This window comes from Hyla sarda, chromosome 4, assembly GCF_029499605.1.
Source record: "Hyla sarda isolate aHylSar1 chromosome 4, aHylSar1.hap1, whole genome shotgun sequence".
NCBI lineage: Eukaryota > Metazoa > Chordata > Amphibia > Anura > Hylidae > Hyla > Hyla sarda.
The window spans coordinates 68,482,377-68,506,130 of NC_079192.1; the positions used below are offsets into that span (position 1 = coordinate 68,482,377).

The 23,754-nt window shown below is 41.8% G+C and overlaps 12 non-coding genes across 12 annotated transcripts; all 12 read left to right on the forward strand.

The window, feature by feature from the left end:
* Positions 1-3,688: 3,688 nt before the first annotated feature.
* On the forward strand, positions 3,689-3,781 carry TRNAI-UAU (transfer RNA isoleucine (anticodon UAU)). The gene is given in 2 exon segments: positions 3,689-3,726; positions 3,746-3,781. It is a non-coding gene; the product is annotated as a tRNA-Ile (tRNA).
* A 234-nt stretch (positions 3,782-4,015) lies between these two features.
* On the forward strand, positions 4,016-4,090 carry TRNAR-CCU (transfer RNA arginine (anticodon CCU)). Its single transcript has one exon. It is a non-coding gene; the product is annotated as a tRNA-Arg (tRNA).
* Positions 4,091-5,394: 1,304 nt separating this feature from the next.
* On the forward strand, positions 5,395-5,467 carry TRNAR-CCU (transfer RNA arginine (anticodon CCU)). The gene has a single exon. It is a non-coding gene; the product is annotated as a tRNA-Arg (tRNA).
* A 7,902-nt stretch (positions 5,468-13,369) lies between these two features.
* Positions 13,370-13,462, forward strand: TRNAI-UAU (transfer RNA isoleucine (anticodon UAU)). Its single transcript is given in 2 exon segments — positions 13,370-13,407; positions 13,427-13,462. It is a non-coding gene; the product is annotated as a tRNA-Ile (tRNA).
* Positions 13,463-13,716: 254 nt separating this feature from the next.
* On the forward strand, positions 13,717-13,789 carry TRNAR-CCU (transfer RNA arginine (anticodon CCU)). The gene has a single exon. It is a non-coding gene; the product is annotated as a tRNA-Arg (tRNA).
* Positions 13,790-14,857: 1,068 nt separating this feature from the next.
* On the forward strand, positions 14,858-14,950 carry TRNAL-UAA (transfer RNA leucine (anticodon UAA)). Its single transcript is given in 2 exon segments — positions 14,858-14,895; positions 14,915-14,950. It is a non-coding gene; the product is annotated as a tRNA-Leu (tRNA).
* Positions 14,951-16,725: 1,775 nt separating this feature from the next.
* TRNAI-UAU (transfer RNA isoleucine (anticodon UAU)) lies at positions 16,726-16,818 on the forward strand. Its single transcript is given in 2 exon segments — positions 16,726-16,763; positions 16,783-16,818. It is a non-coding gene; the product is annotated as a tRNA-Ile (tRNA).
* Positions 16,819-18,204: 1,386 nt separating this feature from the next.
* TRNAI-UAU (transfer RNA isoleucine (anticodon UAU)) lies at positions 18,205-18,297 on the forward strand. Its single transcript is given in 2 exon segments — positions 18,205-18,242; positions 18,262-18,297. It is a non-coding gene; the product is annotated as a tRNA-Ile (tRNA).
* Positions 18,298-18,552: 255 nt separating this feature from the next.
* On the forward strand, positions 18,553-18,625 carry TRNAR-CCU (transfer RNA arginine (anticodon CCU)). The gene has a single exon. It is a non-coding gene; the product is annotated as a tRNA-Arg (tRNA).
* Positions 18,626-19,941: 1,316 nt separating this feature from the next.
* On the forward strand, positions 19,942-20,034 carry TRNAI-UAU (transfer RNA isoleucine (anticodon UAU)). Its single transcript is given in 2 exon segments — positions 19,942-19,979; positions 19,999-20,034. It is a non-coding gene; the product is annotated as a tRNA-Ile (tRNA).
* A 254-nt stretch (positions 20,035-20,288) lies between these two features.
* TRNAR-CCU (transfer RNA arginine (anticodon CCU)) lies at positions 20,289-20,361 on the forward strand. The gene has a single exon. It is a non-coding gene; the product is annotated as a tRNA-Arg (tRNA).
* A 2,152-nt stretch (positions 20,362-22,513) lies between these two features.
* Positions 22,514-22,606, forward strand: TRNAI-UAU (transfer RNA isoleucine (anticodon UAU)). Its single transcript is given in 2 exon segments — positions 22,514-22,551; positions 22,571-22,606. It is a non-coding gene; the product is annotated as a tRNA-Ile (tRNA).
* Positions 22,607-23,754: the final 1,148 nt, after the last annotated feature.

Genomic DNA, 23,754 nt, shown 5'->3' on the forward strand with positions numbered 1-23,754 from the left:
ATTAACAGCCGGGTCCCGCCGCCGATCTCCTGCGCTGTCGCGGCAGTGCTGGAGATCGCTAGGACGTATGCATACGTCCAAATGCGCGAACATGGCGGATGATTGGACGTATGCATACGTCCTATAGCGGGAAGGGGTTAACATTATAATTTTTATAGTTCAGATATTTAAGCATGCAACGATACCAAATATGTTTATTATTTTTTTTTTAATGCTTTTTTGTGTTAATATGGGGAAAAGGGATGATTTAAAACTTTATTGGGGGAAGGGCTTTTTCACATTTCCCCCCCCCCTTTTTTTACATTTATTTTACACTTTTTTAGTTCCCATAGGGGACTATTTATAACAATCATTAGATTGCTTATTCTGTTCAGTGCTATGCATAAGGGCATAGCAGTGATCAGGATTATCATCGATCTTTTGCTCTGGTCTCCCGGTAGACGGACGGAGGCAGGTGAGGGGACCACCGTCTGCCATCTTGGCTGATCTGATCCCTGTGGCAGTGCCGCGGGTGATCAGATCAACCATTATAAGTGCCACACTGCCGCAGATGCTGTGATCTGTATTGATCACGGCACCTGAGGGGTTAATGGCAGACATCAGCCTGATCGCTGATATCCGCCATTACCGGCGGGTCCGCGACTGCTGATAGCTGTCGGGACCCGTCGGGAATGAAGCAAGCACAGCTCCTGCGTACGCGTAACCAGCGCCGTACATTTATGGCGCATTTCCCTAAGGGAAGCGAGTGAGCGAAACGACATAGGGGTAGGCTCCTGACCTTTGTAAGTATAGCTGGGTGTCAGTTGATTAGGTGCATGGACAGTCTTATATGTTTACCCTTTTCTACAGGGACAACCGATGCTCCAACTTTTACTGAGGTGGTTTCTTTCCCCTCAGATATGTATGGTTAACGCAGGTTGAAGACCACTGAGGGCGGATGATGAGAAGAGGATGATGAAGGGGGGGTGTGGGATGATGACAAGAGGATGATGAAGGGGGGGTGTGGGATGATAAAGGGGGGTGGGGATGATGACAAGGGGATGATGAAGGGGGGGGTGTGGGATGATTACAAGGTTATGATGAAGGGGGGTGGGGATGATGACAAGGGGATGATGAAGGGGGGTGGGGATGATGACAAGGGGATGATGAAGGGGGGATGTGTGGGATGATGACAAGGGGATGATGACCGGTGATGATGATGAGGGTCTGGATGATGACAGGCGGTGATGATGATGAGGATGTTAATGACGGGTCTGGATGATGACAGGGGGGGATGATGTATTTCCCACCCTAGGCTTATACTCGAGTCAATAACTTTTCCTGGGATTTTGGGTTGAAATTAGGGGTCTCGGCTTATACTCGGGTCAGCTTATACTCGAGTATATATGGTAGGTATTTCATTGTCTCAGGAAAAAATACACCAAATTTTCTCGAATTTGGTGCAAATTTTCCTCTGCAGATTTTGTTATTTAAATGTAAGTTAAAATACAATGGGGGAGATTTATTGAACCTGTGTAGAGAAAGAGTGGTGAAGTTGCCCATAGCAACCAATAAAATTGCTTCTTTCATTTTTAACAAGGCCTCTGCAAAATGAAAGAAGCAATCTGATTGGTTACTATGAGCAACTTTTTCTCTGCACAGTCTTTTATCTGTTTTCCATGTCTTGCAAGAAAATGATCAAAACGACACAACAAAAGGAGTTCTCGCTCCTGCCCTAAGAAATCAGGCACGTTATTAACCTCTTGGGGACCCAGGGCGTACCTGTACGTCCTGCGTCCGCTCCCACGATATAACGTGGGGTCACGCAGTGACCCCACGTCATATCGGGTCGGTCACAGCAGCTAACGTTGATCACCGCATCTAAAATGTAAAAAAAATGATTCCTGGCAGCTCAGTCGGGCTGATCAATACCACTGCAGTGAAACCGCGGTGTCCCGATCAGCTAGGATGCAGCAGGAGGGTCCCTTACCTTCCGATCGACGATTGATTACTCCAAGCCTGAGATCCAGGCTTGAGCAATCGACCGCCGATAACACTGATCAATGCAATGCTATGACATAGCATTCAACAGTGCTGGCAATCAATGTATTGCATGTTATAGCCCCCTATGGGGGCTATAACATTGCAAAAAATTGTGTAAAAAAAGAGTTAATAAATGTGATTTAATCCCTTCCCTAATAAAAGTTTGAATCACCTCCTTTTCCCATAAAAAACAAAAGCATGTAAATAAAAATAACTATAAACATATGTGGTATCGCCGCGTGCTTAAATGTCCGAACTATAAAAATATAGTATTAATTAAACCGAATGGTCAATGGCGTACACGTGAAAATATTCCAAAATCCAAAATCGCGTCTTTTTGGTCACTTTTTATACCTTCAAAAAGTCTGATTAAAAAAAAAAAAAAGATCAAAAAGTCTGATTAAAACAAAAAAGGTACCCCAAAAAAAAAGTCAGATCACGGTGCAAAAGATGAGCCCTCATACCTCCCCGTACACAGAAAAATAAAAAAGTTATAGGGGTCAGAAGATGAAAATTTTAAACGTATACATTTTCCTGCATGTAGTTATGATTTTTTTTCAGAAATACGACAAAATCAAACCTATATAAGTAGGGTATCATTTTATGGACCTACAGAATAAAGATAAGGTGTCATTTTTACTGGCCTATGCACTGCGTAGAAACGGAAGCCCCCAAAATTTACAAAATAGCCTTTTTTCTTCAATTTTGTTGCACAATGATTTTCTTTTTGGTTTCGCCGTAGATTTTTGGGTAAAATGACTTATGTCATTACAAAGTAGAATTGATGGCGCAAAAAATAAGCCATCGTATGAGTCTGTAGGTGCAAGATTGAAAGGGTTATAATTTTTTTGAAGGTAAGGAGAAAAAAACGAAAGTGGAAAAACCCTGAATCCCCCAAGAGGTTAAGATTGTTTTCCGAATTGGAATAAAAAAGGTAAGAGACCAGTTTTGGTAAGGCCTCTTTCACACTATGAAATTGTTCCGTTTAGGAACTTCCGTCAGAAGTTGCGTCACTATATCGGGAAAAACCGTCCATTACAAAACCCCTGACGGCCGTGAATAAATCGCATTGCAGCCTATGGGGTATTGTAACTGCCCGTTTGCACCCGTATATGCCCGCAATTCCTTACAGACGTTATATAGTGACGGGACATCGTGGCGGAAAAATTACTGCATGCAGTAATTTTTCCGCCATGATGTCCCGTCACTGTATAATGTCCATAATGAATTACGGGCATATACGGGTGCAAACGGGAAGTTAAAAAACCCCATAGGCTGCAATGCGATTTAGTCACGTCCGTCAGGGGTTTTGTAATGGCCGTTTTTCCCCGATATAGTGATGGAACTTCTAATGGAAGTTCCTAAACGGAGCAATTTCATAGTATGAAAGAGGCTTAAATAACCATATCATCACGTTTCCCCACAGGTGGCTAGCCCCAGTGGACTCCTAAGCCAGGGATAGTGGGTTCCAGTCCCATCTGGGGTGCTTGCTTTTCTTCCCTCTTTAAGGTAACCAAGGGTGTGTTTTAGTTCCGTTAAATGTGTTCCACTGTCTTCTCTAATAATTCATGTCCAAGTTGCTTGTAAAGTCGATCTTGCAAAATCCTTATCTGGTACTGATCATAGAAAGCACGCTTTTAAAGCAGCCTTGTGAAGCACGTGTAAAGCTGCAGTGGCGCAATCGGTCAGCGTGCAGTACTTATAAAGCAGTAACTGTTGAGTAATGCTGAGGTTGTGAGTTCGAGTCTCACCTGGAGCATTCTTTTCTAACCTTTATTGGTGTATAAAAACTGCAGTAGGGCAGCAAAGTCTTTTACCCGTTTTCCATGTATTGCAAGCAAATTATCAAAATGACACAACAAAAGAATTTCTCGCTCTCGTCCTAAGAAAGCAGGCACGATTGGAAAACAAACGGTAAAAGACCAGCCTTCATAACTTTTTAACATGAGAATGTTTGATTGTAAACTAACTATCATCATACCGCAAACATCCAGCCCCAGTGGCCTAATGGATAAGGCACTGGCCTCCTAAGCCAGGGATTGTGGGTTCAAGTCCCATCTCTGGGGTGTATGCTTTCCTTCTCTATACCAGATATCCATCAATGAGTTTATGTTCTAGATAAAATGGGATTCATTGGCTTCTTTCATGATAAGGCATTGGCCTCCTAAGCCAGGGATTGTGGGTTCAAGTCCCATCTCTGGGGTGTATGCTTTCCTTCTCTATACCAGATATCCATCAATGAGTTTATGTTCAAGATAAAATGGGATTCATTGGCTTCTCTAATAATTCTCTTCCTTGTGAAGTCAATCTTGCAAAATCTGGTCCCATGCTTATCATGGAAACAATCCATCTGTAGCCATTCAATGCCTTCTGGCTGCCGTTGTAATGAGACAACAAAGGAAATCCTCGCTCTTGACAAAAGAAAGCAAGCACACGATTAAGATTGTTTTCCGCATCTAAAGGTAAACAGCAAAAGACCATCCTTGATTACTCAATCACAATAGAATTTTTGCTTTTTTTAAAAACATATCATCATGTTTCCCCACAGGTGGGTAGCCCCAGTGGACTCCTAAGCCAGGGATAGTGGGTTCCAGTCCCATCTGGGGTGCTTGCTTTTCTTCCCTCTTTAAGGTAACCAAGGGTGTGTTTTAGTTCCGTTAAATGTGTTCCACTGTCTTCTCTAATAATTAATGTCCAAGTTGCTTGTAAAGTCGATCTCGCAAAAGCCAGTTCTGATACTGATCATAGAAAGTACCCTTTTAAATAAACACATTATCACGTTTCCCCACAGGTGGCTTGCCCCAGTGGACTCCTAAGCCAGGGATAGTGGGTTCCAGTCCCATCTGGGGTGCTTGCTTTTCTTCCCTCTTTAAGGTAACCAAGGGTGTGTTTTAGTTCCGTTAAATGTGTTCCACTGTTTTCTCTAATAATTCATGTCCAAGTTGCTTGTAAAGTCGATCTCGCAAAAGCCAGATCTGATCATAGAAAGCACACTTGTAAAGCAGGCTTGTGAAGCACATGCAAAGCTCCAGTGGAGCAATCGTTCAGCGCGTGGTACTTATAAAGCAGTAATTGTTGAGCAATGCCGAGGTTGTGAGTTCGAGCCTCACCTGGAGCATACTTTTCCATTCTTTATTGGTATATAAAAACTGCAGTAGGGCAGCAAAGTCTTTTACCCGTTTTCCATGTATTGCAAGCAAATTATCAAAACGACACAACAAAAGAAGTTCTCGCTCTCGTCCTAAGAAAGCAGGCACGTTATTAAGATTGTTTTCCCGATTGGAAAACAAACGGTAAAAGACCAGCCTTGATAACTTTTTAACATGAGAATGTTTGATTGTAAACTAACTATCATCATACTGCAAACATCCAGCCCCAGTGGCCTAATGGATAAGGCTTTGGCCTCCTAAGCCAGGGATTGTGGGTTCGAGTCCCATCTGGGGTGTATGCTTTCCTTCTCTATACCAGGTATCCATCAATGAGTTTTAGTTCAATATAAAATGTGATTGATTGGCTTCTCTAATGATTCTCTTCCTTGTGAAGTCAATCTTGCAAAATCTGGTCCCATGCTTATCATGGAAACAATCCATCTGTAGCCATTCAATGCCTTCTGGCTGCCGGTGGAATGAGACAACAAAGGAAATCCTCGCTCTTGACGAAAGAAAGCAAGCACACGATTAAGATTGTTTTCCGCATTTAAAGGTAAACAGCAAATGACCATCCTTGATTACTCAATCACAATAGCTTTTTTGCTTTTTAAAAAAACATATCAGGGCGTGGCTAACCGCCGAGGAGAGAGGTCGCATGGCTGACTAGCTCCCTCTCCCATCCTGAATAAAACGCGGCTAACACCGGCTTTCAACCGACTGCATCTGACCAGCACCGATCAGTCTCACCCCCAAGCGCAGAGGAACTCTCCGGGCTGTTTAGTTTGGCGCTGCGGGGTCCTCAGCAGCCGCCACAGCCCGCAACAGCGAGACGGCGGCAGAGCCTCAGAGAGGAGACGGACGCCATCTTCCCGCTGCTCCGTCCTGGCTATGAAAGATAGAAAGAGCCGGCGCAGCTGCCTGATGCCCTGTACAGATAACCCTTACCAGGTAGAGGCTGCGTGTTTCGGATCCCGAACAGAGGAGAGCCGGGAGGGGACTCGTGGCTGACTGCGGAGCTGGGAGAAGGAGACAGCCTGCGCGAACGGAGTGAAGACGCCATAACCTAAGATACCTCCTCCTCTACAGGCGCCCGCGAACTCGGCACTTCAGCGCCCAATAGGCACACTGTCTAAAGATCTCTACAACCATAAAGGTACTGTCGGGTGGAAGGTGAAGGGAAAAAGAATAAAGAGAAGGAGAAGAGGGGGCAATTACACAGCACATTTGGTGGCACCACCATTTTAAGGCTTCCTCTTGCCCGGAACCACCATTACAGTGCTGTTCTTACACCCAAAAGATACCAAACCCTCAAGCAAGTAGTGGTGTGTTGATCCCCCTGGATATTGAGGTGGCATATACCAAGAGGACATAACTATATAGCATTTGAGATACAAAAGACTCTAAAGTCTACTTTTTCTATTCTATCAGCTTATCAGTTACAGACAACCACCATTATCTTCATTCCTGCACTACCCATCTTTCTCCACTAGATGGTGGAGTTAAATCAAAGTTTATTGTGATGCTCATCTTACATATACTTTATCCAGTTGTTTTCTGTCAATGGTCTATGTGCACCTAGTTGTACCCATAAACTGAAGAGGATTGCATTCATTGACTGATCTACACTGCGCTGAGCCTATTGGATATTAGCTTTGAAGACCCAGTTTGCATACGAAACTTTTATCACTAAATACTTATAATCTACAGTTATACACTGAGAACCGTGTGCATTTCAATGTAATGCTCAAGCCTCCTACAAAAATCTTTTTCTAAAGGTACTGCTGTGCTTTCCGTCTTCTGCCACTAGAGGGTGATATTGCATATGAGAAAACCGCACTTGAATCTCTTATAATCACCTTCTCAAGTTTTCCGCTGCTCTCCCACCTCACTATCTACACACCTATATTAAAGGACTGTTCATGACAAGTTATGCCCGCAAGACGGGGTAGGAGAACTGCACCTACTAAACTCACCAAGTTTTACTCACCTATGTCAGGAGGGACAACTTCCCTACCAGGTGCAAAAAAGGAAAACACTACCTCTCCGCCTGAAAAACTATCTTCATTTGTACCAGTGTTGCCTTCTCCCTCACCTCCTCCAGTCCAGATGGCTTCCCTAAGTTGCCACCTAATATGGAGGCTGCAATGAGATCTCTATTTCAAGAATTTAGAGAAAACCTTCAAAAAGACTTTATGACATCTTTAAGCTCTTTAGCGAAGGAAGTTACTACTATTGGCGAAAGAACAAGCCACCTGGAAGAAAAAATGGGCGAATTTATGGAGGCCCACAATGTTATGGTGGATGATCAAAACGAACTAAATGAAGATATGTTTGCAGTCAAGCTTAAACTTGCGGATTTAGAAGATAGATCATGCAGAAATAATATCCGCTTTCGCGGCATCCGAGAGACTGTGCAAGCAGCTGACCTCAAAGAATTCTTAACTGATTACTTCACCATTCTCATTCCTGAAGCGGACCAAAGGGACATGATTATAGACAGAGTACATAGGTTACCTAAACCTTCGCATTTACCAGCAATCGTGCCTAGGGACGTACTAGCGAGACTGCATTTCTATCATTTCAAAGATTAAATACTCAGGAAGGCCAGGAAACCGCCAACTCTTCCAGAGCGCTTTTCTCAAATATCTTTATTTACGGACTTATCGGCAGCTACTTTGAAGAGGAGGAAGGCCTTCTCTGTCTCAACTAATATTTTGAGAGACAAAGGTATCCCATACCGCTGGGGATTTCCGGTCAAACTCCTAATATCTAAAAATTGTTCCACCCATGAACTTCGCAACCCTTCAGAGGCATTAAAACTAATAGAGAAGTGGTTCCCGGATTCAATCCCAGATAAAGAAAAAACTCCTCCTAAAAGAAGAGCTGAACCATTGACACAGGATTGGAAAAAAGTGGGACCCTCATCGACCAAGAACTATTCTTCTTCAATGAACTCCCAACCCAGATCTCCAGCCTCTGACCATCTATGTGACCTTCCGACTTGAACTGATTGTTATCTGCTAAACAGTTAGTATAAGTTTCTACTGTTTCTCTATATAGTAGAGTATGTTTATTTCCTTCATACTTATATAGAAACTTAGCACTGATTATGTAATGCAATGAGACGTACTTTCTCAGGGAAGTATATTTGATAATTTAGGTTGTAAAACTGAGATATTATTCAGGATTCTTTAAATGCCATACTTACTTTTTTACTAGAGTGCACTATAATTGGGTACTCTCTCATTTCTAGTCTGATACCCTATTCACTATCTCCCCCACCCCCCACTAACCTAACCTATGTATTACAATAGGTACTGGCAGGTTCAATTTGAACAAATGATACTTGTTTCTACTTACTGTTGTTTCTTTTTGTTGTTTTTCACTATATGTGACTCCACGGGCGCTCTATCTTTCAAAAATGCCTCACTTCCCTTAATGCTGTACTGGTTCCAGGCTGGAGTAAGTGACCTGCTCACCCACGTTCTCCCTAATATACACCATGGTACTTAAAGTATCGTCATTGAATGTCAAGGGACTAAACAGCCCATTCAAAAGGTCTCTGTTCTGGAGTGAGTGTTCCCGACTGAAATGCGACATAGTTTGTGCTCAGGAAACACACCTTCTAGAATCTGACACCATCAGAGTTAAAAACAAAAGATTCCCCTTTACTTTCTTCACGCCAAATACTAGGAAAAAAAAAAAGGGGTTCTGATTGCTATTAAAAACACGGTAGCCTTTCAGCTAATTGACACTGTTTACGACCCTAATGGTAGATACATTTTACTGAACTGCATTATTAACAATGAGAGATTCACAATAGTGTCCATATACGCTCCCAATAAAAAACAGAACACATTTTTTTCCCGAATACTAGAAATCATTCATAAACATAAATATGGTGCTTTACTATTGCTAGGAGACTTTAACCAATTTACGTCCCCTATGATGGATAAATCTTCTTCAAAACCCTCAGAAAAAAACACCGCCCTATACAATATGCTATTTAAGGAGGATTTGTATGATACATGGAGAGTGCTTAATGCAAGCGAGAGGGATTATACTTTCTTCTCCCATCCACATCAAATTTACTCTTGTATAGATTTAATTGTCACTGACAAATGGCTACTCCAAAGAATAACCTCTGCTACTATAGGTATTATTAGCTGGTCTGACCACGCTCCTGTCTCGGTGTCCATACAAGAGAGATTTAATTCTCCCTCTTTCTCCCCATGGAGGCTTAACAATTCTCTCCTAAACGATCAGATTGTTGCGTCTACTGTAGAGAGGGAACTGCGAGAACAGTGAGAACAATATCTCAGAAGACACCAATGTTCTTACAAATTGGTGCGCCCACAAGGCAGTTATGAGGGGTACTTTTATTAAAATAGCTGCAGCAAACAAAAAAAACAGGCTAGCTAAAACACAAGATCTACTCCACAAGATCAAACAACTAGAAGACTCACACAAACAAAACCAAGACACACAGATATTAAAAGAACTTAGAGCTCTCCGGTTTCAACTACATCAAATACTACATTATAAATTTGATTACATGCTTAAAAAAACTAAAACACTATTTTATTGGTACGGCAATAGAGCCAGTAAACTTTTAGCAAACAAATTCAAAACCATAACAGCAAAAGCGAAAATTCCATTTGTTTATGACTCTAGGAATCAGAAAATCATTAATCCCCAAAAAATCTCCATCATCTTCGCTGAATACTATACTAATCTATATAATTTGAAAACAGATCCTAATACCCCACAACCTAATAGTGAGATTATTAACAATTTTCTGTCCTCAATTTCGCTGCCAGTAGTAGATAGTGACGCCCTTATGTCCATAAATGCACCTATTACTTCGTTAGAAATCACGACTGCTATTTCCTCTTTGAAATCCAACAAATCCCCAGGCCCAGATGGATTCACGGGGGAATACTTCCAAAAATTTTCTGACATCTTAGCACCCCATTTCTGCCTGATGTATAACCACATTTTTAGCACAGGGAATATCCTTCCAGAAATGCTCGACGCTCTAATAGTAACTCTCCCAAAACCAGGTAAATTACCAGACAAACCCGAAAATTTCCGCCCTATCTCCCTCTTAAATAATGATTTGAAACTCTATGTGAAAATTATAGCCAATAGGCTCAACAATATTCTCCCTGCTTTGATTGGTGGGGATCAAGTAGGCTTTGTAAAAAAATAGGCATACAGTAGATGGCACGCACAGGTTTATAGATCTCATTTATGAAGCTGAAACCCGCAAAGTGCCTTCTCTGCTGTTATCACTTGACGCAGAGAAGGCCTTCGATAGGGTCCATTGGGGGTTTCTTAATTCAGTCTTAACGAAATTTGGACTGGTGGGTCACATTCAAACGGCTATAGGGGCTTTTTATTCGGCCCCTAGGGCCTCAGTTTACACATCTGGTTTCCATTCCCATAAATTCTCTATCACCAATGGCACTAGACAGGGGTGCCCCCTTTCCCCCTTAATATTCGCCATGCTCATGGAACCCCTGGCAGAAAAAATACGAACTGACCCTAACATTAGTGGACTCAAAATAGGGGATAGAGAACATCGCATAGGACTATTTGCTGATGACGTAATCATATTTTGCTCAAACCCTGAAATTTCCCTTCCCTCTATCTGTACAATATTATCTGATTTTAGAGATGCCTCATACTATAAAATTAACGAAACTAAATCCCAAATACTAAATTTAGGATTACCAGTCAAACGAGTTAACCGCCTTAAAGAGCGGTTCCCTTTTAGTTGGTCGATCTCCTCGTTAAAATATCTAGGTATTCAGCTATCATTTCCTACAGCCAAACTCTTCGATGATAATTATGTAGCATTGCTAAGAGAAATCAAACACACTGTATCTCATCTATCCACAGCGGGTATATCCTGGCTGGGTAGATTGGCAGCAATTAAAATGATGATACTCTCTAGGATCTTATATACTTTTCGCAATGTTCCCATAATTCTACCGATGGCCTACTTAAAAAACCTGCAATCTATCCTACTGAAATATATATGGGGTAATAAACCGCCCAGAGTCAAAGCGGACATCTTATATAAACCACTAAGCAAAGGGGGAGTGGGATGTCCTTCGGTACTTCAATACTACAGAGCGGTAATTCTAGATCAACTTAAACCTCTTTGGTTACATGATATGTCTAAACATTGGGTGCACATAGAATCGACTGTAGTGGGAAGGCACTCTTTATGCAACATATTAACAGCGGCACACCTATTCAATCAAAATCCATCCCATAAGCATCCCACGGTGGGCGCTATTATGCACCTATGGAACTCGTGTGTAAACCCTAAACATATGTTTCACGTACAACCCTCTTCAAACCCTTGTACTGTCATAGAAGCAGCAATTCCAGATCTGAATATCACTAACTGGATAGAAAAAGGATTAACATCCCTGGCTGACTTCTGGGTGGATGGTAACTTTACATCTTTTAACTATATTAAAACCAAATGTGAGCTCAGCAATAAGGAATTTTATAAGTTCCTACAAGTGAGACACTTACTGTCGACCCTGGATTTACAGTCCTCACATTCACCAACATTATTAGCTACTTGGCTGTACTCTCCTACTTCTACCCTAAAGGGAATCTCGTTTTGCTACTCCATCTTATTAGATTCTTATTCTTCCTTGCCTGACGACTACAATTCAAGATGGGAGGAGGAACTGGGAGTACATTTTTCAGATCAGCAATGGTCTCAAGCACATTCTATAGTACTATCACTGTCTAAATGTATTAACCATTTAGAGAATACTAAAAAACTCCTGTATAGGTGGTATTTGACTCCCAGGAGATTGGCTCAATTCACTGACTCACCCGGCTGTTGTTGGAGGTGTGGGGGTGAGGGTGATATGTCCCACATATGGTGGTCATGCCCACCTTTATTAACCTTCTGGAAGAAGATAGGTAAATTTCTGTCTACAATCTGTGAATTTCCAGTCATTTTAAATAGCTCATTGGCACTACTAAATGTTGATCTTAACTCCTTCTCCCACCATCATAGAACAACTATCTTACATACGTTACTAACAGTTAGACTAAAGATTTCTCATAAATGGAATTCTCCGGGTATCCCCTCACTAAAGGAGGTTATTGTAGGAGTCAATAACAATTGTTGGCATGAATACAAGATTGCTGACTCCCAGAACAGATTATCTCATTTTCTGTGGAGATGGGATGTGTGGCTGAGTGGCCCGCATAATACTGTTCAGATATAAAATCTTGTAATGCTTTGCTACTCCTTGACATTTACCCCCTCTAAAGACAATCAGCACCCGTGAAGCTCGCCTCTTCAATTTCGGTATGTTATTTAGTACCTGTTTGTTATTGTGGTTATGTTCTTGCGATATGTTACAATAACGCTCCAGCGCACCTTGCTTAAATTTTGTAACCATATTACATTTATTGTTATCATATGTAATATCTTGGAAAATGATTAATAAAATCTAAGTTTAAAAAAAAAAAAAAAAAACATATCATCACGTTTCCCCACAGGTGGCTAGCCCCAGTTGACTCCTAAGCCAGGGATAGTGGGTTCAAGTCCCAGCTGGGGTGCATGCTTTCCTTCTCTATACCAGGTATCCATCAAGGAGTTTTAGTTCACGATAAAATGTAATTGATTGGCATCTCTAATGATTCTCTTCCTTGTGAAGTCAATCTTGCAAAATCTGGTCCCATGCTTATCATGGAAACAATGCATCTGTAGCCATTCAATTCCTTCTGGCTGCTGTTGGAATGAGACAACAAAGGAAAGCCTCACTCTTGTCGAAAGAAAGCAAGCACACGATTAAGATTGTTTTCCGCATCTAAAGGTAAACAGCAAAAGACCCTACTTGATTACTCAATCAGAATAGAATTTTTGCATTTAAAAAAAACATATCATCACGTTTCCCCACAGGTGTCTAGCCCCAGTGGACTCCTAAGCCAGGGATAGTGGGTTCCAGTCCCATCTGGGGTGCTTGCTTTTCTTCCCTCTTTAAGGTAACCAAGGGTGTCTTTTAGTTCCGTTAAATGTGTTCCACTTTCTTCTCTAATAATTCATGTCCAAGTTGCTTGTAAAGTCGATCTCGCAAAAGCCAGATCTGATACTGGTCATAGAAAGCACACTTGTAAAGCACACTTGTAAAGCAGGCTTGTGAAGTACATGCAAAGCTCCAGTGGCGCAATTGGTCAGCGCACGGTACTTATAAAGCAGTAACTGTTGAGCAATGCCCAGGTTGTGAGTTTGAGCCTCACCTGGAGCATTCTTTTCTAACCTTTATTGGTATATAAAAACTGCAGTAGGGTAGCAAAGTCTTTTACCCGTTTTCCATGTATTGCAAGCAAATTATCAAAACGACACAACAAAAGAAGTTCTCGCTCTCGTCCTAAGAAAGCAGGCACGTTATTAAGATTGTTTTCCCGATTGGAAAACAAACGGTAAAAGACCAGCCTTGATAACTTTTTAACATGAGAATATTTGATTGTAAACTAACTATCATCATATTGCAAACATCCAGCCCCAGTGGCCTAATGGATAAGGCACTTGCCTCCTAAGCCAGGGATTGTGGGTTCGAGTCCCATCTGGGGTGTATGCTTTCCTTCTCAATACCAGGTATCCATCAATGAGTTTTAGTTCAAGATAAAATGTGATTGATTGGCTTCTCTAATGATTCTCTTGTGAAGTCAATCTTGCAAAATCTGGTACCATGCTTATCACAGAAACAATGCATCTGTAGCCATTCAATGCCTTCTGGCTGCTGTTGGAATGAGACAACAAAGGAAAGCCTCGCTCTTGACGAAAGCAAGCAAGCACACGATTAAGATTGTTTTCCGCATCTAAAGGTAAACAGCAAAAGACCATCCTTGATTACACAATCACAATTGAAATTTAGCTTTTTAAAAAAACATATCATCATGTTTCCCCACAAGTGGCTAGCCCCAGTGGACTCCTAAGCCAGGGATAGTGGGTTCCAGTCCCATCTGGGGTGCTTGCTTTTCTTCCCTCTTTAAGGTAACCAAGGGTGTGTTTTAGTTCTGTTAAATGTGTTCCACTGTCTTCTCTAATAATTCATGTCCAAGTTGCTTGTAAAGTCGATCTCGCAAAAGCCAGATCTGATACTGATCATAGAAAGAACGCTTTTTAAAAAAACATATCATCACGTTTCCCCACAGGTGGATATCCCCAGTGGACTCCTAAGCCAGGGATAGTGGGTTCCAGTCCCATCTGGGGTGCTTGCTTTTCTTCCCTCTTTAAGGTAACCAAGGGTGTGTTTTAGTTTCGTTAAATGTGTTCCACTGTCTTCTCTAATAATTCATGTCCAAGTTGCTTGTAAAGTCGATCTCGCAAAAACCAGATCTGATACTGATCATAGAAAGCACGCTTTTAAAAAAAAACATATCATCACATTTCCCCACAGGTGGCTAGCCCCAGTGAACTCCTAAGCCAGGGATAGTGGGTTCCAGTCCCATCTGGGGTGCTTGCTTTTCTTCCCTCTTTAAGGTAACAAAGGGTGTGTTTTAGTTCTGTTAAATGTGTTCCACTGTCTTCTCTAATATTTCATGTCCAAGTTGCTTGTAAAGTCGATCTTGCAAAAGCCAGATCTGATACTGATCATAGAAAGCAGGCTTGTAAAGCAGGCTTGTGAAGCACTTGCAAAGCTCCAGTGGTGCAATCGGTCAGCGCGTGGTACTTAAAACGCAGTAACTGTTGAGCAATGCCGAGGTTGTGAGTTCGAGCCTCACCTGGAGCATTCTTTTCTAACCTTTATTGTTATATAAAAACTGCAGTAGGGCAGCAAAGTCTTTTACCCGTTTTCCATGTATTGCAAGCAAATTATGAAAACGACACAACAAAAGAAGTTCTCGCTCTCGTCCTAAGAAAGCAGGCACTTTATTAAGATTGTTTTCCCGATTGGAAAACAAACGGTAAAAGACCAGCCTTGATAACTTTTTAACATGAGAATATTTGATTGAAAACTAACTATCATCATACCTCAAACATGCAGCCCCAGTGGCCTTATGGATAAGGCACTGGCCTCCTAAGCCAGGGATTGTGGGTTCGAGTCCCATCTGGAGTGTATGCTTTCCTTCTCAATACCAGGTATCCATAAATGAGTTTTAGTTCAAGATAAAATGTGATTGATTGGCTTCTCTAATGATTCTCTTGTGAAGTCAATCTTGCAAAATCTGGTCCCATGCTTATCATGGAAACAATCCATCTGTAGCCATTCAATGCCTTCTGGCTGCTGTTGGAATGAGACAACAAAGGAAAGCCTCGCTCTTGACGAAAGCAAGCAAGCACACGATTAAGATTGTTTTCCGCATCTAAAGGTAAACAGCAAAAGACCATCCTTGATTACACAATCACAATTGAAATTTTGCTTCTTAAAAAAACATATCATCATGTTTCCCCACAGGTGGCTAGCCCCAGTGGACTCCTAAGCCAGGGATAGTGGGTTCCAGTCCCATCTGGGATGCTTGCTTTTCTTCCCTCTTTAATGTAACCATTGGTGTTTTTTAGTTTCGTTAAATGTGTTCCACTGTCTTCTCTAATAATTCATGTCCAAGTTGCTTGTAACAACAAAAGAAGTTCTCGCTCTCGTCCTAAGAAAGCAGGCACTTTATTAAGATTGTTTTCCGATTGGAAAACAAACTGTAAAAGACCAGCCTTGATAACTTTTTAACATGAGAATATTTGATTGTAAACTAACTATTCTCTATTCCAGGTATCCATCAATGAGTTTTAGTTCAAGATAAAATGTGATTGATTGGCTTCTCTAATGATTCTCTTGTGAAGTCAATCGTGAAAAATCTGGTACCATGCTTATCACGGAAACAATGCATCTGTAGCCATTCAATGCCTTCTGGCTGCTGTTGGAATAAGACAACAAAGGAAAGCCTCGCTCTTGACGAAAGCAAGCAAGCACACAATTAAGATTGTTTTCCGCATCTAAAGGTAAACAGCAAAAGACCATCCTTGATTACTCAATCAAAATAGAAATTTTGCTTTTTAAAAAAACATATCATCATGTTTCCCCACAGGTGGCTAGCCCCAGTGGACTCCTAAGCCAGGGATAGTGGGTTCCAGTCCCATCTGGGGTGCTTGCTTTTCTTCCATCTTTAAGGTAATCAAGGGTGTGTTTTAGTTCTGTTAAATGTGTTCCACTGTCTTCTCTAATAATTCATGTACAAGTTGCTTGTAAAGTCGATCTCGCAAAAGCCAGATCTGATACTGATCATAGAAAGCACGCTTTTAAAAAAAACATATCATCATGTTTCCCCACAGGTGGCAAACCCCAGTGGACTCCTAAGTCAGGGATAGTGGGTTCCAGTCCCATCTGGGGTGCTTGCTTTTCTTCCCTCTTTAAGGTAACCAAGGGTGTGTTTTAGTTCTGTTAAATGTGTTCAACTGTCTTCTCTAATAATTCATGTCCAAGTTGCTTGTAAAGTCGATCTCGCAAATGCCAGATCTGATACTGATCATAGAAAGCACTCTGGTAAAGCAGGCTTCTGAAGCACATGCAAAGCTCCAGTGGCGCAATAGGTCAGCGCGCGGTACTTATAAAGCAGTAACTGTTGAGCAATGCCGAGGTTGTGAGTTCGAGCTTCACCTGGAGCATTCTTTTCTAACCTTTATTGTTATATAAAAACTGCAGTAGGGCAGCAAAATCTTTTACCCGTTTTCCATGTATTGCAAGCAAATTATCAAAACGACACAACAAAAGAAGTTCTCGCTCTCGTCCTAAGAAAGCAGGCACGTTATTAAGATTGTTTTCCCGATTGGAAAACAAACGGTAAAAGACCAGCCTTGATAACTTTTTAACATGAGAATATTTGATTGTAAACTAACTATCATCATACCTCAAACATGCAGCCCCGGTGGCCTTATGGATAAGGCACTGGCCTCCTATGCCAGGGATTGGAAGTTCGAGTCCCATCTGGAGTGTATGCTTTCCTTCTCAATACCAGGTATCCATCAATGAGTTTTAGTTCAAGATAAAATGTGATTGATTGGCTTCTCTAATGATTCTCTTGTGAAGTCAATCTTGCAAAATCTGGTACCATGCTTATCACGGAAACAATGCATCTGTAGCCATTCAATGCCTTCTGGCTGCTGTTGGAATGAGACAACAAAGGAAAGCCTCGCTCTTGACGAAAGCACACGATTAAGATTGTTTTCCGCATCTAAAGGTAGACAGCAAAAGACCATCCTTGATTACTCAAACACAATAGAAATTTTGCTTTTTAAAAAAACATACCATCATGTTTCCCCACAGGTGGCTAGCCCCAGTGGACTCCTAAGCCAGGGATAGTGGGTTCCAGTCCCATCTGGGGTGCTTGCTTTTCTTCCCTCTTTAAGGTAACCAAGGGTGTGTTTTAGTTCTGTTAATTGTGTTCCACTGTCTTCTCTAATAATTCATGTCCAAGTTGCTTGTAAAGTCGATCTCGCAAAAGCCAGATCTGATACTGATCATAGAAAGCACGCTTTTTAAAAAAACATATCATCACGTTTCCCCTCAGGTGGCTAGCCCCAGTGGACTCCTAAGCCAGGGATAGTGGGTTCCAGTCCCATCTGGGGTGCTTGCTTTTCTTCCCTCTTTAAGGTAACCAAGGGTGTGTTTTAGTTTCGTTAAATGTGTTCCACTGTCTTCTCTAATAATTCATGTCCAAGTTGCTTGTAATGTCGATCTCGCAAAAACCAGATCTGATACTGATCATAGAAAGCACGCTTTTAAAAAAAACATATCATCACGTTTCCCCACAGGTGGCTAGCCCCAGTGGACTCCTAAGCCAGGGATAGTGGGTTCCAGTCCCATCTGGGGTGCTTGCTTTTCTTCCCTCTTTAAGGTAACAAAGGGTGTGTTTTAGTTTCGTTAAATGTGTTCCACTGTCTTCTCGAATAATTCATGTCCAAGTTGCTTGTAAAGTCGATCTTGCAAAAGCCAGATCTGATACTGATCATAGAAAGCACCCTGGTAAAGCAGGCTTGTGAAGCATATGTAAAGCTCCAGTGGTGCAATCGGTCAGCGCGCGGTGCTTATAAAGCAGTAACTGTTGAGCACTGCCGAGGTTGTGAGTTCGAGCCTCACCTGGAGCATTCTTTTCTAACCTTTATTGTTATATAAAAACTGCAGTAGGGCAGCAAAGACTTTTACCCGTTTTCCATGTATTGCAAGCAAATTATCAAAACGACATAACAAAAGAAGTTCTCGCTCTCGTCCTAAGAAAGCAGGCACGTTATTAAGATTGTTTTCCCGATTGGAAAACAAACGGTAAAAGACCAGCCTTTATTAACTTTTTAACATGAGAATATTTGATTGTAAACTAACTATCATCATACCGCAAACATCCAGCCCCTGTGGCCTAATGGATAAGGCACTGGCCTCCTAAGCCAGGGATTGTGGGTTCGAGTACCATCTGGGGTGTATGCTATCCTTCTCCATACCAGGTATCCATCAATGAGTTTTAGTTCAAGATAAAATGTGATTGATTGGCTTCTGTAATGATTCTCTTCCTTGTGAAGACAATCTTGCAAAATCTGGTACCATGCTTATCACGGAAACAATGCATCTGTAGCCATTCAATGCCTTCTGGCTGCTGTTGGAATGAGACAACAAAGGAAAGCCTCGCTCTTGACGAACGCAAGCAAGCACACGATTAAGATTGTTTTCCGCATCTAAAGGTAAACAGCAAAAGACCATCCTTGATTACTCAATCACAATAGAAATTTTGCTTTTTAAAAAAACATATCATCATGTTTCCCCACAGGTGGCTAGCCCCAGTGGACTCCTAAGCCAGGGATAGTGGGTTCCAGTCCCATCTGGGGTGCTTGCTTTTCTTCCCTCTTTAAGGTAACCAAGGGTGTGTTTTAGTTCTGTTAAATGTGTTCCACTGTCTTCTCTAATAATTCATGTCCAAGTTGCTTGTAAAGTAGATCTCGCAAAAGCCAGATCTGATACTGATCATAGAAAGAACGCTTTTTAAAAAACATATCATCACGTTTCCCCACAGGTGGCTATCCCCAGTGGACTCCTAAGCCAGGGATAGTGGGTTCCAGTCCCATCTGGGGTGCTTGCTTTTCTTCCCTCTTTAAGGTAACCAAGGGTGTGTTTTAGTTTCGTTAAATGTGTTCCACTGTCTTCTCTAATAATTCATGTCCAAGTTGCTTGTAAAGTCGATCTCGCAAAAACCAGATCTGATACTGATCATAGAAAGCACGCTTTTAAAAAAAAACATATCATCACATTTCCCCATAGGTGGCTAGCCCCAGTGAACTCCTAAGCCAGGGATAGTGGGTTCCTGTCCCATCTGGGGTGCTTGCTTTTCTTCCCTCTTTAAGGTAACCAAGGGTGTGTTTTAGTTTCGTTAAATGTGTTCCACTGTCTTCTCTAATAATTCATGTCCAAGTTGCTTGTAAAGTCGATCTCGCAACAACCAGATCTGATACTGATCATAGAAAGCACGCTTTTAAAAAAAAACATATGATCACATTTCCCCACAGGTGGCTAGCCCCAGTGAACTCCTAAGCCAGGGATAGTGGGTTCCTGTCCCATCTGGGGTGCTTGCTTTTCTTCCCTCTTTAAGATAACAAAGGGTGTGTTTTAGTTTTGTTAAATGTGTTCCACTGTCTTCTCGAATAATTCATGTCCAAGTTGCTTGTAAAGTCGATCTCGCAAAAGCCAGATCTGATACTGATCATAGAAAGCACCCTTGTAAAGCAGGCTTGTGAAGCACATGCAAAGCTCCAGTAGCGCAATCGGACAGCGTGCGGTACTTATAAAGCAGTAACTGTTGAGCAATGCCGAGGTTGTGAGTTTGAGCCTCACCTGGAGCATTCTTTTCTAACCTTTATTGTTATATAAAAACTGCAGTAGGGCAGCAAAGTCTTTTACCCGTTTTCCATGTATTGCAAGCAAATTATCAAAACGACACAACAAAAGAAGTTCTCGCTCTCGTCCTAAGAAAGCAGGCACGTTATTAAGATTGTTTTCCCGATTGGAAAACAAACGGTAAAAGACCAGCCTTGATAACTTTTTAACATGAGAATATTTGATTGTAAACTAACTATCATCATACTGCAAACATCCAGCCCCAGTGGCCTAATGGATAAGGCACTGGCCTCCTAAGCCAGGGATTGTGGGTTCGAGTCCCATCTGGGGTGTATGCTTTCCTTCTCTATACCAGGTATCCATCAATGAGTTGTAGTTCAAGATAAAATGTGATTGTTTGGCTTCTCTAATGATTCTCTTGTGAAGTCAATTTTGCTAAATCTGGTACCATGCTTATCACGGAAACAATGCATCTGTAGCCATTCAATGCCTTCTGGCTGCTGTTGGAATGAGACAACAAAGGAAAGCCTCGCTCTTGATGAAAGCAAGCACACGATTAAGATTTTTTTCCGCATCTAAAGGTAAACAGCAAAAGACCATCCTTGATTACTCAATCACAATAGAAATTTTGCTTTTAAAAAAAACATATCATCATGTTTCCCCACAGGTGGCTAGCCCCAGTGGACTCCTAAGCCAGGGATAGTGGGTTCCAGTCCCATCTGGGGTGCTTGCTTTTCTTCCCTCTTTAAGGTAACCAAGGGTGTGTTTTAGTTCTGTTAAATGTGTTACACTGTCTTCTCTAATAATTCATGTCCAAGTTGCTTGTAAAGTCGATCTCGCAAAAGCCAGATCTGATACTGATCATAGAAAGCATGCTTTTTAAAAAAACATATCATCACGTTTCCCCACAGGTGGCTAGCCCCAGTGGACTCCTAAGCCAGGGATAGTGGGTTCCAGTCCCATCTGGGGTGCTTGCTTTTCTTCCCTCTTTAAGGTAACCAAGGGTGTGTTTTAGTTTCGTTAAATGTGTTCCACTGTCTTCTCTAATAATTCATGTCCAAGTTGCTTGTAATGTCGATCTCGCAAAAACCAGATCTGATACTGATCATAGAAAGCACGCTTTTAAAAAAAACATATCATCACGTTTCCCCACAGGTGGCTAGCCCCAGTGGACTTCTAAGCCAGGGATAGTGGGTTCCAGTCCCATCTGGGGTGCTTGCTTTTCTTCCCTCTTTAAGGTAACAAAGGGTGTGTTTTAGTTTCGTTAAATGTGTTCCACTGTCTTCTCTAATAATTCATGTCCAAGTTGCTTGTAAAGTCGATCTTGCAAAAGCCAGATCTGATACTGACCAAAGAAAGCAGGCTTGTAAAGCAGGCGTGTGAACCACATGCAAAGCTCCAATGGCGCAATCGGTCAGCGTGCGGTACTTTTAAAGCAGTAACTGTTAAGCAATGCCGAGGTTGTGAGTTCGAGCCTCACCTGGAGCATTCTTTTCTAACCTTTATTGTTATATAAAAACTGCAGTAGGGCAGCAAAGTCTTTTACCCGTTTTCCATGTATTGCAAGCAAATTATCAAAACGACACAACAAAAGAAGTTCTCGCTCTCGTCCTAAGAAAGCAGGCACGTTATTAAGATTGTTTTCCAGATTGGAAAACAAACGGTAAAAGACCAGCCTTGATAACTTTTTAACATGAGAATATTTGATTGTAAACTAACTATCATCATACTGCAAATATCCAGCCCCAGTGTCCTAATGGATAAGGCACTGGCCTCCTAAGCCAGGGATAGTGGGTTCCAGTCCCATCTGGGGTGCTTGCTTTTCTTCCCTCTTTAAGGTAACCAAGGGTGTGTTTTAGTTCTGTTAAATGAGTTCCACTGTCTTCTCTAATAATTCATGTCCAAATTGCTTGTAAAGTCGATCTCGCAAAAGCCAGATCTGATACTGATCATAGAAAGCACGCTTTTAAAAAAAACATATCATCACGTTTCCCCACAGGTGGCTAGCCCCAGTGGACTCCTAAGCCAGGGATAGTGGGTTCCAGTCCCATCTGGGGTGCTTGCTTTTCTTCCCTCTTTAAGGTAACCAAGGGTGTGTTTTAGTTTCGTTAAATGTGTTCCACTGTCTTCTCTAATAATTCATGTCCAAGTTGCTTGTAAAGTAGCTCTCGCAAAAGCCAGATCTGATACTGATCATAGAAAGAACGCTTTTTAAAAAAAACATATCATCACGTTTCCCCACAGGTGGCTATCCCCAGTGGACTCCTAAGCCAGGGATAGTGGGTTCCAGTCCCATCTGGGGTGCTTGCTTTTCTTCCCTCTTTAAGGTAACCAAGGGTGTGTTTTAGTTTCGTTAAATGTGTTCCACTGTCTTCTCTAATAATTCATGTCCAAGTTGCTTGTAAAGTCCATCTTGCAAAAGCCAGATCTGATACTGATCATAGAAAGCAGGCTTGTAATGCAGGCTTGTGAAACACATGCAAAGCTCCAGTGGCGCAATCGGTCAGCGCGCGGTACTTATAAAGCAGTAACTGTTGAGCAATGCCGAGGTTGTGAGTTCGAGCCTCACCTGGAGCATTCTTTTCTAACCTTTATTGTTATATAAAAACTGCAGTAGGGCAGCAAAGTCTTTTACCCGTTTTCCATGTATTGCAAGCAAATTATCAAAACGACACAAGAAAAGAAGTTCTCGCTCTCGTCCTAAGAAAGCAGGCACGTTATTAAGATTGTTTTCCCGATTGGAAAACAAACGGTAAAAGACCAGCCTTGATAACTTTTTAACATGAGAATATTTGATTGTAAACTAACTATCATCATACCTCAAACATGCAGCCCCAGTGGCCTTATGGATAAGGCACTGGCCTCCTAAGCCAGGGATTGTGGGTTCGAGTACCATCTGGAGTGTATGCTTTGCTTCTCAATACCAGGTATCCATCAATGAGTTTTAGTTCAAGATAAAATGTGATTGATTGGCTTCTCCAATGATTCTCTTCCTTGTGAAGTAAATCTTGCAAAATCTGGTCCCATGCTTATCATGGAAACAATCCATCTGTAGCCATTCAATGCCTTCTGGCTGCTGTTGGAATGAGACAACAAAGGAAAGCCTCGCTCTTGACGAAAGCAATCAAGCACACGATTAAGATTGTTTTCCGCATCTAAAGGTAAACAGCAAAAGACCATCCTTGATTACTCAATCACAATAGAAATTTTGCTTCTTAAAAAAACATATCATCATGTTTCCCCACAGGTGGCTAGCCCCAGTGGACTCCTAAGCCAGGGATAGTGGGTTCCAGTCCCATCTTGGGTGCTTGCTTTTCTTCCCTCTTTAAGGTAACAAAGGGTGTGTTTTAGTTCTGTTAAATGTGTTCCACTGTCTTCTCTAATAATTCATGTCCAAGTTGCTTGTAAAGTCGATCTCGCAAAAGCCAGATCTGATACTGATCACAGAAAGCACGCTTTTTAAAAAAACATATCATCACGTTTCCCCACAGGTGGCTATCCCCAGTGGACTCCTAAGTCAGGGATAGTGGGTTCCAGTCCCATCTGGGGTGCTTGCTTTTCTTCCCTCTTTAAGGTAACCAAGGGTGTGTTTTAGTTCTGTTAAATGTGTTCAACTGTCTTCTCTAATAATTCATGTCCAAGTTGCTTGTAAAGTCGATCTCGCAAATGCCAGATCTGATACTGATCATAGAAAGCACTCTGGTAAAGCAGGCTTCTGAAGCACA